Source organism: Protopterus annectens, chromosome 15.part0 (assembly GCF_019279795.1).
Source record: "Protopterus annectens isolate FY-2018-M chromosome 15.part0, PAN1.0, whole genome shotgun sequence".
Classification (NCBI taxonomy): Eukaryota; Metazoa; Chordata; order Ceratodontiformes; family Protopteridae; genus Protopterus; species Protopterus annectens.
Window position 1 is genome coordinate 74,554,455 of NC_056749.1, and position 18,806 is coordinate 74,573,260.

The following is an 18,806-nucleotide window of genomic DNA, read 5'->3' on the forward strand; positions in this document are numbered from 1 at the left end:
TCCAAAGGATTTCAGCAGTGTCCCCCACAGGTAAAGAGAAACTTCTTTCTCTTTCCTTTATGCACTTCTCTATCCTGTACTACTGTCCTAATCTGAGTTCTCTGGGACATCAACTTTGTGTATCCACTGACCCCTACTTCTGTTGATGATTAACACAGTAAACGTAGTGCATCGTCAGGGGTCCTAACATTAGCTATACTCTAAATTTACTGCATGGGCAAGGGTCCTCACATTAGTCACACTGTAAATGTAGTACATGGACAGGGGTCCTCACATTAGTCACACTGTAAATGTAATTCATGGGCAAGGGGTCCTCACATTACTAATACTTTAAATATAGTGCATGGGCAAGGGTCCTCACATCACTCACATTGTAAATGTAGTACATGGGCAGGGGTCCTCACATTAGTTATACTGTAAATGTAGTGCATAGGTAGGGGTCCTCACATTAGTTATACTGTAAATGTAGTGCATAGGTAGGGTCCCTCACATTAGTTATACTGTAAATGCAGTGCATGGGCAGGGGTCCTCATGTTACTTCTACTGTAAATGTAGTGCATAGGTAGGGTCCCTCACATTAGTTACACTGTAAATGTAGTGCATGAACAGGGGTCCTCACATTAGTTATACTGTAAATGTAGTGCATGGACAGGGGTCCTCACATTAGTTATACTGTATATGTAGTACATGGGCAGGGGTCCTCACATTAGTTACACTGTAAATGTAGTGCATGGACAGGGGTCCTCACATTAGTTATACTGTAAATGTAGTGCATAGGTAGGGTCCCTCACATTAGTTACACTGTAAATGTAGTGCATAGGTAGGGTCCCTCACATTAGTTATACTGTAAATGCAGTGCATGGGCAGGGGTCCTCATGTTACTTCTACTGTAAATGTAGTGCATAGGTAGGGTCCCTCACATTAGTTACACTGTAAATGTAGTGCATGGACAGGGGTCCTCACATTAGTTATACTGTAAATGTAGTGCATAGGTAGGGTCCCTCACATTAGTTACACTGTAAATGTAGTCCATGGGTAGGGGTCCTCAGTTTAGTTACACTGTAAATGTAGTGCATGGGTAGGGGTCCTCACATTAGTTACACTGTAAATGTAGTGCATGGACAGGGGTCCTCACATTAGTTATACTGTAAATGTAGTGCATAGGTAGGGTCCCTCACATTAGTTACACTGTAAATGTAGTCCATGGGTAGGGGTCCTCAGTTTAGTTACACTGTAAATGTAGTGCATGGGTAGGGGTCCTCACATTAGTTACACTGTAAATATAGTGCATGGACAGAGGTCCTCACATTAGTTATATTGTAAATGCAGTGCATGGACAGGGGTCCTCACATTAGCTATACTGTAAATGTAGTGCATGGACAGGGGTCCTCACATTATTTATACTTTAAATATAGTGCATGGACAGGGGTCCTCACATTAGCTATACTGTAAATGTAGTGCATGGACAGGGGTCCTCACATTATTTATACTTTAAATATAGTACATGGGCAGGGGTCCTCACATTAGTTATACTGTAAATGCAGTGCATGGACAGGGGTCCTCACATTAGCTATACTGTAAATGTAGTGCATGGGTAGGGGTCCTCACATTAGTCACACTGTAAATGCAGTGCATGGACAGGGGTCCTCACATTATTTATACTTTAAATGTAGTGCATGTGCAGGGGTCCTCACATTATTTATACTTTAAATGTAGTGCATGGTCAGGGGTCCTCATGTTACTTCTACTGTAAATGTAGTGCATAGGTAGGGTCCCTCACATTAGTCACACTGTAAATGTAGTGCATGGACAGGGGTCCTCACATTAGTTATACTGTAAATGTAGTGCATGGGTAGGGGTCCTCAGTTTAGTTACACTGTAAATGTAGTGCATGGACAGGGGTCCTCACATTAGTTATACTGTAAATGCAGTGCATGGACAGGGGTCCTCACATTAGTTATATTGTAAATGCAGTGCATGGACAGGGGTCCTCACATTAGTTACACTGTAAATGCAGTGCATGGGCAGGGGTCCTCATGTTACTTCTACTGTAAATGTAGTGCATAGGTAGGGTCCCTCACATTAGTCACACTGTAAATGTAGTGCATGGACAGGGGTCCTCACATTAGTTATACTGTAAATGTAGTGCATGGGTAGGGGTCCTCAGTTTAGTTACACTGTAAATGTAGTGCATGGACAGGGGTCCTCACATTAGTTATACTGTAAATGCAGTGCATGGACAGGGGTCCTCACATTAGTTATATTGTAAATGCAGTGCATGGACAGGGGTCCTCACATTAGTTACACTGTAAATGCAGTGCATGGGCAGGGGTCCTCACATTAGTTATACTGTAAATGTAGTGCATGGACAGGGGTCCTCACATTAGTTATACTGTTAATGTAGTGCATGGGCAGGGGTCCTCACATTAGTTATACTGTAAATGTAGTGCATGGGCAGGGGTCCTCACATTATTTATACTTTAAATATAGCGCAGGGGTCCTCACATTAGTTACACTGTAAATGTAATACATGGACAAGGGGCCTCACATTATTTATACAGTAAATTTAGTGCACAGGTAGGGGTCCTCACATTATTCACACTGTAAATGCAGTGCATGGGCAGGGGTCCTCACATTAGTTATACTGTAAATGTAGTGCATGTGCAGGGGTCCTCACATTACTCACACTGTAAATGTAGTGCATGGGCAGGGGTCCTCACATTAGTCACACTGTAAATGTAGTTCATGGGCAGGGGTCCTCACAATAGTTGCACTGTAACTGTAGCACATGGACAGGGGTCCTCAGATTAGTTACACTGTAAATGTAGTGCATGAGCAAGGGTCTACACATTAGTTATACTGTAAATGCTGTGCATGGGCAGGGGTCTTCACATTAGTCGTACTGTAAATGTAGTGCATGTGCAGGGGTCTTCACATTACTCACACTGTAACTGTAGTGCATAGGCAAGGGTCCTCACATTACTTATACTTTAAATATAGTGCAGGGGCAGGAGTCCTCACATTAGCAGACTGTAAATGTAGTGCATGAACAATGGTCCTTATATTACTTATATTGTAAATGTAGTGCATGAACAATGGTCCTTATATTACTTATATTGTAAATGTAGTGCATGAACAATGGTCCTTATATTACTTATATTGTAAATGTAGTGAATGGGCAGGGGTCCTCACATTATTCACACTGTATATGTAGTACATGGGCAGGGGTCCTCACATTACTTATACTTTAAATATAGTGCAGGGGCAGGAGTCCTCACATTAGCAGACTGTAAATGTAGTGCATGAACAATGGTCCTTATATTACTTATATTGTAAATGTAGTGCATGGGCAAGGGTCCTCACATTATTTATAGGTTCTTCGGTTAATAAGTAGGTACTAGGCTATTGGCCCTAAGGGCCTATATAAGCCTAGCCAAACGTTACCCTGGCTTTTGCCACCCAAGAAAATTATTTTCCTGTGCTCCTGTCATCCTGTCAAGCAGAGTCACAGAAGTGATCCCCGCGGTGAATTTCCTATCTCCCATCCAATCATCAAGATTTTTCTTGAAGAGTGCTAATGAGGAGCTTTGTTTGATACAGATAGGTAGTTTGTTCCAGAGTATGAGAAGTCTCTGGGACAGGAATCTATCCCTCCAGCATGTTCTGTTTATTGTGGTGACAAGGTTTAGGTCCCTAGAGCGTGTAGCTTGGAGGGATTGGGATTTCTTTATGTGGAGCATGTCCAACAGCTCTGGGTTTGACAAAGCTTTGTATGTGAGGCAGAGATCACCTCTGAGTAGGCAATATGCAACAGAATAAAGCTGGAGTTTTTTCAGACAGTCTGCATAGGGCATCTGTTTGACACTGATAATCCTCTTTGTGGGGTATTTCTGTGGCCTTTCCAGTTGTTGTAGGTGCCTTGTGAGGTACATACCAAAAGGGGTGTTGTACTCTATAATGGGTCTAATGAGTGATGAATAGAGGGGAACAATGACCTCTTTTTTTCCTGGATGAGAAACCTTTTGTGATGAGGTGTGCCGCGTAGAAGGATTTCCTGACTACCGTGGTGATGTGATTATCAAAGGAGAGACTACTGTCCAGCTGTGTCCCAACGTCTCTTATCACACTTTTGGAGTTAAGTAGACTACCGCCTTTGTGGTAGTTCATGGGTACATAGTTTTTACCAAAAGGGATGACAATGCACTTTTTGACATTGAGCTTGAGTAAATATAGTGCATGGGTAGGGGTCCTCATATTAGTCACAATGTAAATATAGTGCATGGACAGGGGGTCTCGCATTAGTTACACTCTAAATGCAGTGCATGGACAGGGGGCCTCACAATAGTTATACTGTAAATGTAGTGCATGGACAGGGGTCCTCACATTATTTATACGGTAAATGTAGTGCATGGGCAGGGGTCCTCACATTACTTTTACAGTAAATGTAGTGCACGGGTAGGGGTCCTCACATTAGTCACACTGTAAATGTAGTACAAGAGCAGGGGTCCTCATATTATTTACAATGTAAATGTAAGTGCATGGGCAACGGCCCTCACATTAGTAACACTGTTAACATAGCACATGGGCAGGGGTCCTCACATTAGTCACTCTGTAAATATAGTGCATGTGCAGGGGTCCTCACATTACTTATACTGTAAATATAGTGCATGGGTAGGGGTCCTCAGTTTAGTTACACTGTAAATGTAGTGCATGGGCAGGGGTCCTCACATTAGTTATACTGTAAATGCAGTGCATGGGCAGGGGTCCTCATGTTACTTCTACTGTAAATGTAGTGCATAGGTAGGGTCCCTCACATTAGTTACACTGTAAATGTAGTGCATGGGTAGGGGTCCTCACATTAGTTATACTGTAAATGCAGTGCATGGGTAGGGGTCCTCAGTTTAGTTACACTGTAAATGTAGTGCATAGGTAGGGTCCCTCACATTAGTTATACTGTAAATGCAGTGCATGGGCAGGGGTCCTCATGTTACTTCTACTGTAAATGTAGTGCATAGGTAGGGTCCCTCACATTAGTTATACTGTAAATGTAGTGCATGGGTAGGGGTCCTCAGTTTAGTTACACTGTAAATGTAGTGCATGGACAGGGGTCCTCACATTAGTTATACTGTAAATGCAGTGCATGGGCAGGGGTCCTCATGTTACTTCTACTGTAAATGTAGTGCATAGGTAGGGTCCCTCACATTAGTTACACTGTAAATGTAGTGCATGGACAGGGGTCCTCACATTAGTTATACTGTAAATCTAGTGCATGGGTAGGGGTCCTCAGTTTAGTTACACTGTAAATGTAGTGCATGGGCAGGGTCCCTCACATTAGTTATACTGTAAATGTAGTGCATGGGTAGGGGTCCTCACATTAGTTATACTGTAAATGCAGTGCATGGGTAGGGGTCCTCAGTTTAGTTACACTGTAAATGTAGTGCATAGGTAGGGTCCTCACATTACTCACACTGTAAATGTAGTGCATGGGCAGGGGTCCTCACATTAGTCACACTGTAAATGTAGTTCATGGGCAGGGGTCCTCACAATAGTTGCACTGTAACTGTAGCACATGGACAGGGGTCCTCAGATTAGTTACACTGTAAATGTAGTGCATGAGCAAGGGTCTACACATTAGTTATACTGTAAATGTAGTACATGGGTAGGGGTCCTCACATTAGTTATACTGTAAATGCAGTGCATGGACAGGGGTCCTCACATTAGTTATACTGTAAATGCAGTGCATGGGCAGGGGTCCTCATGTTACTTCTACTGTAAATGTAGTGCATAGGTAGGGTCCCTCACATTAGTTATACTGTAAATGTAGTGCATGGACAGGGGTCCTCACATTAGTTATACTGTAAATGTAGTGCATGGGTAGGGGTCCTCAGTTTAGTTACACTGTAAATGTAGTGCATGGACAGGGGTCCTCACATTAGTTATACTGTAAATGCAGTGCATGGGCAGGGGTCCTCATGTTACTTCTACTGTAAATGTAGTGCATAGGTAGGGTCCCTCACATTAGTTACACTGTAAATGTAGTGCATGGACAGGGGTCCTCACATTAGTTATACTGTAAATGTAGTGCATGGGTAGGGGTCCTCAGTTTAGTTACACTGTAAATGTAGTGCATGGACAGGGGTCCTCACATTAGTTATACTGTAAATGTAGTGCATGGGTAGGGGTCCTCAGTTTAGTTACACTGTAAATGTAGTGCATGGACAGGGGTCCTCACATTAGTTATACTGTAAATGCAGTGCATGGGCAGGGGTCCTCATGTTACTTCTACTGTAAATGTAGTGCATAGGTAGGGTCCCTCACATTAGTTACACTGTAAATGTAGTGCATAGGTAGGGTCCCTCACATTAGTTACACTGTAAATGTAGTGCATGGACAGGGGTCCTCACATTAGTTATACTGTAAATGCAGTGCATGGGCAGGGGTCCTCATGTTACTTCTACTGTAAATGTAGTGCATAGGTAGGGTCCCTCACATTAGTTACACTGTAAATGTAGTGCATGGACAGGGGTCCTCACATTAGTTATACTGTAAATGTAGTGCATGGGTAGGGGTCCTCAGTTTAGTTACACTGTAAATGTAGTGCATGGACAGGGGTCCTCACATTAGTTATACTGTAAATGCAGTGCATGGGCAGGGGTCCTCATGTTACTTCTACTGTAAATGTAGTGCATGGGCAGGGGTCCTCACATTAGTTACACTGTAAATATAGTGCATGGGCAGGGGTCCTCACATTAGTTATACTGTAAATGGTAGTGCATGGGCAGGGGTCCTCACATTAGTTATACTGTAAATGTAGTGCATGGGTAGGGGTCCTCAGTTTAGTTACACTGTAAATGTAGTGCATGGGTAGGGGTCCTCACATTAGTTATACTGTAAATGTAGTGCATGGACAGGGGTCCTCACATTAGTTACACTGTAAATGTAGTGCATGGACAGGGGTCCTCACATTAGTTATACTGTAAATGCAGTGCATGGGCAGGGGTACTCATGTTACTTCTACTGTAAATGTAGTGCATAGGTAGGGTCCCTCACATTAGTTATACTGTAAATGTAGTGCATGGGCAGGGGTCCTCAGTTTAGTTACACTGTAAATGTAGTGCATGGACAGGGGTCCTCACATTAGTTATACTGTAAATGCAGTGCATGGACAGGGATCCTCACATTAGTTATACTGTAAATGCAGTGCATGGACAGGGGTCCTCACATTAGTTATACTGTAAATGCAGTGCATGTGCAGGGGTCCTCACATTAGTTACACTGTAAATGTAGTGCATGGACAGGGGTCCTCACATTCGTTATACTGTAAATGCAGTGCATGGACAGGGGTCCTCACATTAGTTATACTGTAAATGCAGTGCATGTGCAGGGGTCCTCACATTAGTTACACTGTAAATGTAGTGCATGGACAAGGGTCCTCACATTAGTTATACTGTAAATGCAGTGCATGTGCAGGGGTCCTCACATTAGTTACACTGTAAATGTAGTGCATGGACAGGGGTCCTCACATTAGTTATACTGTAAATGCAGTGCATGAGCAGGGGTCCTCATGTTACTTCTACTGTAAATGTAGTGCATAGGTAGGGTCCCTCACATTAGTTACACTGTAAATGTAGTGCATGGACAGGGGTCCTCACATTAGTTATACTGTAAATGTAGTGCATGGGTAGGGGTCCTCAGTTTAGTTACACTGTAAATGTAGTGCATAGGTAGGGTCCCTCACATTAGTTATACTGTAAATGTAGTGCATGGACAGGGGTCCTCACATTAGTTACACTGTAAATGTAGTGCATGGACAGGGGTCCTCACATTAGTTATACTGTAAATGCAGTGCATGGACAGGGGTCCTCACATTAGTTATACTGTAAATGTAGTGCATGGGTAGGGGTCCTCAGTTTAGTTACACTGTAAATGTAGTGCATGGGTAGGGGTCCTCACATTAGTTATACTGTAAATGTAGTGCATGGACAGGGGTCCTCACATTAGTTACACTGTAAATGTAGTGCATGGACAGGGGTCCTCACATTAGTTATACTGTAAATGCAGTGCATGGGCAGGGGTCCTCATGTTACTTCTACTGTAAATGTAGTGCATAGGTAGGGTCCCTCACATTAGTTATACTGTAAATGCAGTGCATGGACAGGGGTCCTCATGTTACTTCTACTGTAAATGTAGTGCATAGGTAGGGTCCCTCACATTAGTTACACTGTAAATGTAGTGCATGGGCAGGGGTCCTCACATTAGTTATACTGTAAATGTAGTGCATGGACAGGGGTCCTCACATTAGTTATACTGTAAATGTAGTGCATGGACAGGGGTCCTCACATTAGTTATACTGTAAATGCAGTGCATGGGCAGGGGTCCTCACATTACTCACACTGTAAATGTAGTGCATGGACAGGGGTCCTCACATTAGTTATACTGTAAATGCAGTGCATGGGCAGGGGTCCTCATGTTACTTCTACTGTAAATGTAGTGCATAGGTAGGGTCCCTCACATTAGTTACACTGTAAATGTAGTGCATGGACAGGGGTCCTCACATTAGTTATACTGTAAATGTAGTGCATGGGTAGGGGTCCTCAGTTTAGTTACACTGTAAATGTAGTGCATGGACAGGGGTCCTCACATTAGTTATACTGTAAATGTAGTGCATGGGTAGGGGTCCTCAGTTTAGTTACACTGTAAATGTAGTGCATGGGCAGGGGTCCTCACATTACTTATACAGTAAATATAGTGCATGGTCAGGGGTCCTCAGTTTAGTTCCACTGTAAATGTAGTGCATGGACAGGGGTCCTCACATTAGTTATACTGTAAATGTAGTGCATGGGTAGGGGTCCTCAGTTTAGTTACACTGTAAATGTAGTGCATGGGCAGGGGTCCTCACATTACTTATACAGTAAATATAGTGCATGGTCAGGGGTCCTCAGTTTAGTTACACTGTATATGTAGTACATGGCCAGGGGTCCTCACATTAGTTACACTGTAAATCTAGTGCATGGGCAGGGGTCCTCACATTACTTATACTGTAAATGTAGTTCATGGCCAGGGGTCCTCACATTACTTATACTGTAAATTTAGTGCATGGGCAAAGGCCTTCACTTTAGTAATCATGTAAATGTAGTACATGGGCAGGGGTCCTGTCATTAGTCACACTGTAAACGTAGTGCATGGGCAGGGGTCCTCACATTAGTTGCACTGTAAATGTAGTGCATGGGCAGAGGTCCTCAGATTAGTTACACTGTAAATGTAGTGCATGGGCAGGGGTCCTCACATTAGTTACACTGTAAATGTAGTGCATGGGCAGGGGTCCTCACATTAGTTACACTGTAAATATAGTGCATGAGCAGGGGTCCTCAGATTAGCTACACATTAAATGTAGTGCATGGGCAGGGGTCCTCACATTAGTCACACTGTAAATGTAGTGCATGGGCATAGGTCCTCACATTAGTTACACCGTAAATGTAGTGCATGGGCAGGGGTCCTCACATTACTTATACTGTAAATGCAGTGCATGGGCAAGGGTCCTCACATTAGTCACACTGTAAATGTAGTGCATGGACAGGGGTCCTCACAATAGTTATACTGTAAATGCAGTGCATGGGCAGGGGTCCTTACATTACTTAGACTTAAAATATAGTGCATGGGTAGGGGTCCTCACATTAGTCACACTGCAAATGTAGTGCATGGGAAAGGGTCTTCACATTACTTATACTGTAAATGCAGTGCATGGGCAAGGGTCCTCACATTAGTCACACTGTAAATATAGTGCATGGGTAGGGGTCCTCACATTAGTCACACTGTAAATGTAGTGCATGGGAAAGGGTCTTCACATTACTTATACTGTAAATGCAGTGCATGGGCAGGGGTCCTCACATTACTTATACTTAAAATATAGTACATGGGTAGGGGTCCTCACATTAGTCACACTGTAAATGTTGTGCATGGACAGGGGTCCTCACATTAGGTATACTGTAAATATAGTGCATGGGCAGGGGTCTTCACATTAGTTACACTGTAAATGTAGTGCATGTGCAGGGGTCCTCACATTAGTCACAATAAAAATGTAGTGCATGGGCAGGGGTCCTTACATTAATCACACTGTAAATGTAGTGAATGGGCAGGGGTCCTCACATTACTTATACTTAAAATATAGTACATGGGTAGGGGTCCTCACATTAGTCACACTGTAAATGTTGTGCATGGACAGGGGTCATCACATTAGGTATACTGTAAATATAGTGCATGAGCAGGGGTCTTCACATTAGTTATACTGTTAATGTAGTGCATTGGCAGGGGTCCTCACATTAGTCACAATAAAAATGTAGTGCATGGGCAGGGGTCCTTACATTAATCACACTGTAAATGTAGTGAATGGGCAGGGGTCCTCACATTACTTATACTTAAAATATAGTACATGGGTAGGGGTCCTCACATTAGTCACACTGTAAATGTAGTGAATGGGCAGGGGTCCTCACATTAGTCACACTGTAAATGTAGTGCATGGACAAGGGTCCTCGCATTACTTATACTTAAAAATATAGTGCATGGGTAGGGGTCCTCACATTAGTCACACTGTAAATGTAGTGCATGGGAAAGAGTCTTCACATTACTTCTACTGTAAATGCAGTGCATGGGCAAGGGTCCTCACATTAGTTACACTGTAAATGTAGTGCATGGGTAGGGGTCCTCACATTACTTATACTTAAAAATATAGTGCATGGACAAGGGTCCTTACATTAGTCACACTGTAAGTGTAGTGCATGGGCAAGTGTCCTCACATAAGTCACACTGTAATTTTCGTGCATGGGCAGGGGTCCTCACATTACTTATACTTAAAATATAGTGCATGGGCAAGGGTCCTTAGATTAGTCACAATGTAAAGGTAGTGCATGGGCAGGGGGCCACGCATTAGTCACACTGTAAATGTGGTGCATGGGCAGGGGTCCTCACATTAGTCACAATGTAATTTTCATGCATGGGCAGGGGTCCTCACATTACTTATACTTAAAATATAGTGCATGGGCAAGGGTCCTTAGATTAGTCACAATGTAAAGGTAGTGCATGGGCAGGGGGCCACGCATTAGTCACAATGTAAATGTGGTGCATGGGCAGGGGTCCTCACATTAGTCACAATGTAATTTTCGTGCATGGGCAGGGGTCCTCACATTACTTATACTTAAAATATAGTGCATGGGCAAGGGTCCTTAGATTAGTCACAATGTAAAGGTAGTGCATGGGCAGGGGGCCACACATTAGTCACACTGTAAATGTGGTGCATGGGCAGGGGTCCTCACATTACTTATACAGTAAATGTAGTGCATGGGCAGGGGTCCTCACATTACTTTTACAGTAAATGTAGTACATGGGTAGGGGTCCTCACATTAGTCACACTGTAAATGTAGTGCATGGGCAGGGGTCCTCACATTAGTCACAATGTAATTTTCGTGCATGGGCAGGGGTCCTCACATTACTTATACTTAAAATATAGTGCATGGGCAAGGGTCCTTAGATTAGTCACAATGTAAAGGTAGTGCATGGGCAGGGGGCCACGCATTAGTCACACTGTAAATGTGGTGCATGGGCAGGGGTCCTCACATTACTTATACAGTAAATGTAGTGCATGGGCAGGGGTCCTCACATTACTTTTACAGTAAATGTAGTACATGGGTAGGGGTCCTCACATTAGTCACACTGTAAATGTAGTGCATGGGCAGGGGTCCTCACATTAGTCACAATGTAATTTTCGTGCATGGGCAGGGGTCCTCACATTACTTATACTTAAAATATAGTGCATGGGCAAGGGTCCTTAGATTAGTCACAATGTAAAGGTAGTGCATGGGCAGGGGGCCACGCATTAGTCACACTGTAAATGTAGTGCATGGGCAGGGATCCTCACATTACTTTTACAGTAAATGTAGTACATGGGTAGGGGTCCTCACATTAGTCACACTGTAAATGTAGTGCATGGGCAGGGGTCCTCACAGTAAATGTAGTAGTTGGGCAGGGGTCCTCATATTAGTCACACTGTAAATGTAATGCATGGGCAAGGGTCCTGCCATTAGTTCCACTCTAAATGCAGTGCATGGGCAGGGGTCCTCACATTAGTCACACTGTAAATGTAGTGCATGGGCAGGGGTCCTCACATTAGTCACAATGTAATTTTCGTGCATGGGCAGGGGTCCTCACATTACTTATACTTAAAATATAGTGCATGGGCAAGGGTCCTTAGATTAGTCACAATGTAAAGGTAGTGCATGGGCAGGGGGCCACGCATTAGTCACACTGTAAATGTGGTGCATGGGCAGGGGTCCTCACATTACTTATACAGTAAATGTAGTGCATGGGCAGGGGTCCTCACATTACTTTTACAGTAAATGTAGTACATGGGTAGGGGTCCTCACATTAGTCACACTGTAAATGTAGTGCATGGGCAGGGGTCCTCACATTAGTCACAATGTAATTTTCGTGCATGGGCAGGGGTCCTCACATTACTTATACTTAAAATATAGTGCATGGGCAAGGGTCCTTAGATTAGTCACAATGTAAAGGTAGTGCATGGGCAGGGGGCCACGCATTAGTCACACTGTAAATGTAGTGCATGGGCAGGGATCCTCACATTACTTTTACAGTAAATGTAGTACATGGGTAGGGGTCCTCACATTAGTCACACTGTAAATGTAGTGCATGGGCAGGGGTCCTCACAGTAAATGTAGTAGTTGGGCAGGGGTCCTCATATTAGTCAAACTGTAAATGTAATGCATGAGCAAGGGTCCTGCCATTAGTTCCACTCTAAATGCAGTGCATGGGCAGGGGTCCTCACATTAGTCACACTGTAAATGTAGTGCATGGGCAGGGGTCCTCACATTACGTATACTTAAAATTTAGTGCATGTACAGGGGTCCTCACATTAGGTACACTGTAAAGGCTGTGCACGGACAAGGGTCCTCACATTATTCACACTGTAAATGTACTGCATGGGCAGGGGTCCTCACATTAGTCACACTGTAAAGGTAGTGCATGGTCAGGGGTCCTCACATTATTTATACGGTAAATGTAGTGCATGGGCAGGGGTCCTCACATTACTTTTACAGTAAATGTAGTGCACGGGTAGGGGTCCTCACATTAGTCACACTGTAAATGTAGTGCATGGGCAGGGGTCCTCCTATTACTTATACTGTAAATGTAGTGCATAGGCATGCATCCTCAGATTGTTACATTGTAAATGTAGTGCATGGGCAGGGGTCCTCACATTACTTATACTTAAAATATAGTACATGGGTAGGGGTCCTCACATTAGTCACACTGTAAATGTTGTGCATGGACAGGGGTCCTCACATTAGGTATACTGTAAATATAGTGCATGGGCAGGGGTCTTCACATTAGTTATACTGTTAATGTAGTGCATTGGCAGGGGTCCTCACATTAGTCACAATAAAAATGTAGTGCATGGGCAGGGGTCCTTACATTAATCACACTGTAAATGTAGTGAATGGGCAGGGGTCCTCACATTATTCACACTGTAAATGCAGTGCATGGGCAAGGGTCCTCATATTAGTTATACTGTAAATGTAGTGCATGGGCAGGGGTCCTCACATTAGTCACACTGTAAATGTAGTTCATGGGCAGGGGTCTTGACATTAGTTATACTGTAAATGTAGTGCATGGGCAGGGGTCCTCACATTAGTTATACTGTATATGTAGTACATGGGCAGGGGTCCTCACATTAGTTATACTGTAAATGTAGTGCATGGGCAGGGGTCCTCACATTAGTTATACTGTTAATGTAGTGCATTGGCAGGGGTCCTCACATTAGTCACAATAAAAATGTAGTGCATGGGCAGGGGTCCTTACATTAATCACACTGTAAATGTAGTGAATGGGCAGGGGTCCTCACATTATTCACACTGTAAATGCAGTGCATGGGCAAGGGTCCTCATATTAGTTACACTGTAAATATAGTGCATGGACAGGGGTCCTCCCATTAGTTATACTGGAAATGTAGTGCATGGGTAGGAGTCCTCACATTAGTTACACTGTAAATGTAGTGCATGGGTAGGGGTCCTCACATTAGTTATACTGTAAATGTAGTGCATGGGCAGGGGTCCTCACATTAGTCACACTGTAAATGTAGTTCATGGGCAGGGGTCCTCACATTAGTTATACTGTAAATGTAGTACATGGGTAGGGTCCCTCACATTAGTTACACTGTAAATGTAGTGCATGGGCAGGGGTCCTCACATTAGTCACACTGTAAATGTAGTTCATGGGCAGGGGTCTTGACATTAGTTATACTGTAAATGTAGTGCATGGGCAGGGGTCCTCACATTAGTCACACTGTAAATGTAGTTCATGGGCAGGGGTCTTGACATTAGTTATACTGTAAATGTAGTGCATGGGTAGGGGTCCTCACATTAGTTATACTGTAAATGTAGTGCATGGGCAGGGGTCCTCACATTAGTCACACTGTAAATGTAGTTCATGGGCAGGGGTCTTGACATTAGTTATACTGTAAATGTAGTGCATGGGCAGGGGTCCTCACATTAGTTATACTGTATATGTAGTACATGGGCAGGGGTCCTCACATTAGTTACACTGTAAATGTAGTACATGGGCAGGGGTCCTTACATTAGTTATACTGTAAATGTAGTGCATGGGCAGGGGTCCTCACATTAGTTATACTGTAAATGTAGTGCATGGGTAGGGGTCCTCACATTAGTTATACTGTAAATGCAGTGCATGGGCAGGGGTCCTCACATTAGTCACACTGTAAATGTAGTTCATGGGCAGGGGTCCTCACATTAGTTATACTGTAAATGTAGCTAATGGAAAGGGGTCCTCACATTAGTTATACTGTAAATGTAGTACATGGGCAGGGGTCCTCATATTAGGCACACTGTAATTGTACTGCATGGACAACGGGCCTGCATGGACAAGGGGTCCTCACATTAGTTATACTGTAAATGTAGTGCATGGACAGGGGTCCTCACATTAGTCACACTGTATATGTAGCGCATGGGCAGGGGTCCTTACATTAGTTATACTGTAAATGCAGTGCATGAGCAGGGGTCCTGACATTCCCTTAGAAAACTGATCCACACTTTAGTTTTTAGAGGATTTTCTACCACTATCCTGACCCTGAGTGTTTCTAGACTGGTCGGTATGCCTACCACCTTAAAACCTGTCAGCTGAGGGACTGATGATTAATTTGGACTCTTCAGTTTTCTCTGCATGCTCCCACTGTTTTGAACAGTCATTATAAAATGAGAAGCCTTTGCCAGTACTGATCTCATGGGTTAGATAGGTGACTATGGGCACAAGGTGTAAGATTAACCCAAGCTTAATTTCTATGTCTTCCTAAGTGAACAATCTCTCCATGAATATAGATAACATCAATAGACTCTGATGGACAGGCTGTTTTTCTCCAAACATAAGGAGCGGCATAATTTGACCAGTGTAGTCATGCTGCCAGAGTCCAGCAGCGACGCTCTCTGGTTGTCTACATGGTATTTCTGGTTTATTCTCCATACTGCATTATTCAGCAATATTATCTTCTGCTACAATTAAAGCTCAAGTCAGTATATACCCACTTCTTAATAACTGTTGAGAAAGCTTGCTTGACCTTGTATATTAACTACTATTTTTGATTTTTGATATGGTGTCTTTAGTATTAAGCCCCTTGGGGTCAAGTCAAAACCTTATGGAGATTAAGGGCATGAGTCTTGGAGATGACTCACAGACATACTAACTTTTTTTTATTTTTACCTTACTAAAGCCATTACTCCAGAAAGCACAGATGGGTTACCCCATGAGTTGAGGTGCCAATATTGCCTATCCTGCTGAATGTGTCCAAACAGACTTTGAGGTATTCTTCTTTGGATAAGAGCTTTAGCAGAGGCACAGTCTGTGGTGCAGCCATAACTCTGATACCGCTACCACAATTTCAACAGGGGTAAATATCATTTGCAAAAGCTGCTCTATCATAGTCATCTCAATAAGTTCAGATTTCCCTGCTTGAAATATCACCCACCTGCCATCCCTCTAAATCTCTGTCACACCTCTAAACCAAACCACAAGTCAGGGTCCTTCATACAGCACCACAACAGCATGGCACCAGTGGGTTAAGAAAAGCAACTTTCCTTTACTTACTACAGGTAATAATTATTATGTTTGGAAGTGACAGATGGAATCAGAATGTTCTGTAGCTGAAGTCTCATCTGTCTGCTGCATCCCGCAGATGGCGGTATTTTGACAACAGACATATGAAAACCGTGCAATGGAAGAGCTCCACCATGGGGAAAACACCTTCTTGATCATGTTATTCCCCCTGCCAGGTAAGTATTAAGAAAAAGTAGTTAATTGCCCAAAAAGAAAAGGCTATGCTGCATTCATCATAAAGAAAAAGGTACATGGTAATATAATAGGTATAAAACAAACAGTTCACTATTTTTGCTGTGAAGCACAAATGCTCAGATCTAGTGCCAACACAGGTGCTGACAGTCTCAAATGCCCTGCAATGTTCTGGATAAATAATAAAAGAAAGCCCTTTACAAACAGCATATGTTTTGTGCAATCAGCACCCCTTTTAACAGGACTTCCACTGTTTGTTTATTTTCTCCCTGCAGAGGCTCACCTCAGATCCAAATACTCTGGCCATAGTTTGCCTCTCCTTGACACAGGTACACTCCTGACTCCTCTGGATACTTTTTCTAATGCCTTCTGCCTTACAGCTCTTAGCACAGCCTTGGGAAGGCACAGGTACACATCAAAAGTCAACACCTTGCCCACAGGTAATTCATCTTAAAGGAACTAGTCCATATTCTTCCACGACCCATAGTTTCTCTTGTATAAATGTTAATATCCCCACCAGATACTATAGCCACTTTTAAGTATATCACTGTCTTCCATCAAAATGTTAAATTATGCCAGCTTCTCTTCTCTCCCATGATCCCACTATGATATTTAACAAAGTTAATAGCCAAATGGGAAGTAACAAAATCTGGATTCATTAACTGATGAAATATTAACAAGTCAGCCGAGCTTCAGTAACTATCAGGATCAAATACCTACAAATAAACAGTACAAGGTATGCATTAGCACCCCAAGTTCTGTACTTTTCTTCTGAAATGCCTGCATTTTCTGAATGGTAATACAAAGCTAGGGAGGCCTGACTATCACAGCTCTTACCTCCACCACACATACAGGAATGTGTTAGGCACAGCCCAATGCTGTATTAAGTGTGTGTGTGTGTGTGTGTGTGTGTGTGTGTGTGTGTGTGTGTGTGTGTGTGTGTGTGTGTGTGTGTGTGTGTGTGTGTGTGTGTGTGTGTGTGTGTGTGTGTGTGTGTGTGTGTGCGCATCTGTGTGTGTGTGTGTGCGTGTGTGTGTGTGTGTGTGTGTGTGTGTGTGTGTGTGTGTGTGTGTGTTTGTATGCACAGGGTAGCATTTGTACTTGTAGACAAAAGGTTGTCATTTTTATTTATATATTTTTAAGATAGCATTTTTTTCCCATTCCTTACAACCTCCTGTTGCAAATCAGTTTAATGTTTGTTGTTTCCTGACACCACATATGTTTCAGTTCAAGCACTATTTAATACAGAGAAATAATTTACTTTCTACAGATTTTTACCCGATCAAAACTTGTGATATTCATTTTACCATATTTTTCAGTTTTTTTCTTGAGGATTTTATGCATCCCATTAAGTACCAGTGTTCTCTAGCAGTAATTATCTAACAATATATTTTAAGGCTATATATATATATATATATATATATATATATATATATATATGTGTGTGTGTATAATAATGCTACTAAATGGTCTCCCATTTAAATGAAAATGTGTCATCTAAAATGCATATTATGCTAATTTATTATTATAAAGAAAAGAAATAAAAAATGCATGCTAGCCTGTTATAATAGCACTGTTGTTGTGTCTTTCGGCTTTTCCCAGTTAGGGGTCGCCACAGCGGAACTCCGGTCCACTAATGATTGGCAGTTGATTTTTACGTGCTGAGTTGCCGGCCCTAATGCACAACCTTCAACGAAGGTATGCCCATTTACACATGTCTCCACAGAAGACGCTCTAGCTGAGAATCAAACGAGACGTCTTGCTGTGAGGAGACAACAGTACCGCAGCACCACCACCGCGAATTGTTACAATAGCACTGTACTTCCTAAAAATAGAGTGATTAATATCTCTGATGCCACTGGTTTGTACTCAACTGCTATCAGCTTCTCTGATCAGCATAAACTTCTCTGATATCAGATAATGTGACTAAAACACTTTCCTCTCCACACACTTTAAAGGGGTGTGAGTAAATTTTGCTTAAGGACTACACAAAGGATCATTATAAACAAAATGTTAATGTTAGGATTCACTTAGCAGTTAACTGTTTTGAAGTCTAGCACTTTCTCTTAAATTAGTTAAGGGGAGCTTGATATTGTAATGGACTTCCGGGAAACATTACACATTGCTATGGTAATGTAGCTGCATTCCCCTCCATCCCCTGATATGGGCGCTGTGCATCCACATTTCCAAATAAATACAATACAAGGTTGTACCACATCAGAGTAAAGAGGTACATGATGTTCCTGTAAAACCAAATGCTGCCTTTATCTTCAAGGTAGGTCACCTTAAAGTTAGCGTACTCAGTATGTTTGGACACTGACTGCTACAAAAGCACTTTCAAAACTATTGCGTAGATTCTTTTTATGGTTTTCGCAGTGTTTTCAAAGCTCAGTGTTATTTGGAATTCAGAGACGTGGATTCATAAAGACGTGGTCATCTGTGCT

General features: G+C 42.7%; 1 protein-coding gene and 1 pseudogene across 1 annotated transcript in view; both read right to left on the reverse strand.

The window, feature by feature from the left end:
- The window catches only part of LOC122789789 (multidrug resistance-associated protein 5-like), a 464,322-nt gene that overhangs the window by 436,587 nt on the left and 8,929 nt on the right, over window positions 1–18,806 (reverse strand). The gene's annotated exons all lie outside the window — the stretch shown is intronic.
- On the reverse strand, window positions 16,239–16,354 carry LOC122790222 (annotated as a pseudogene).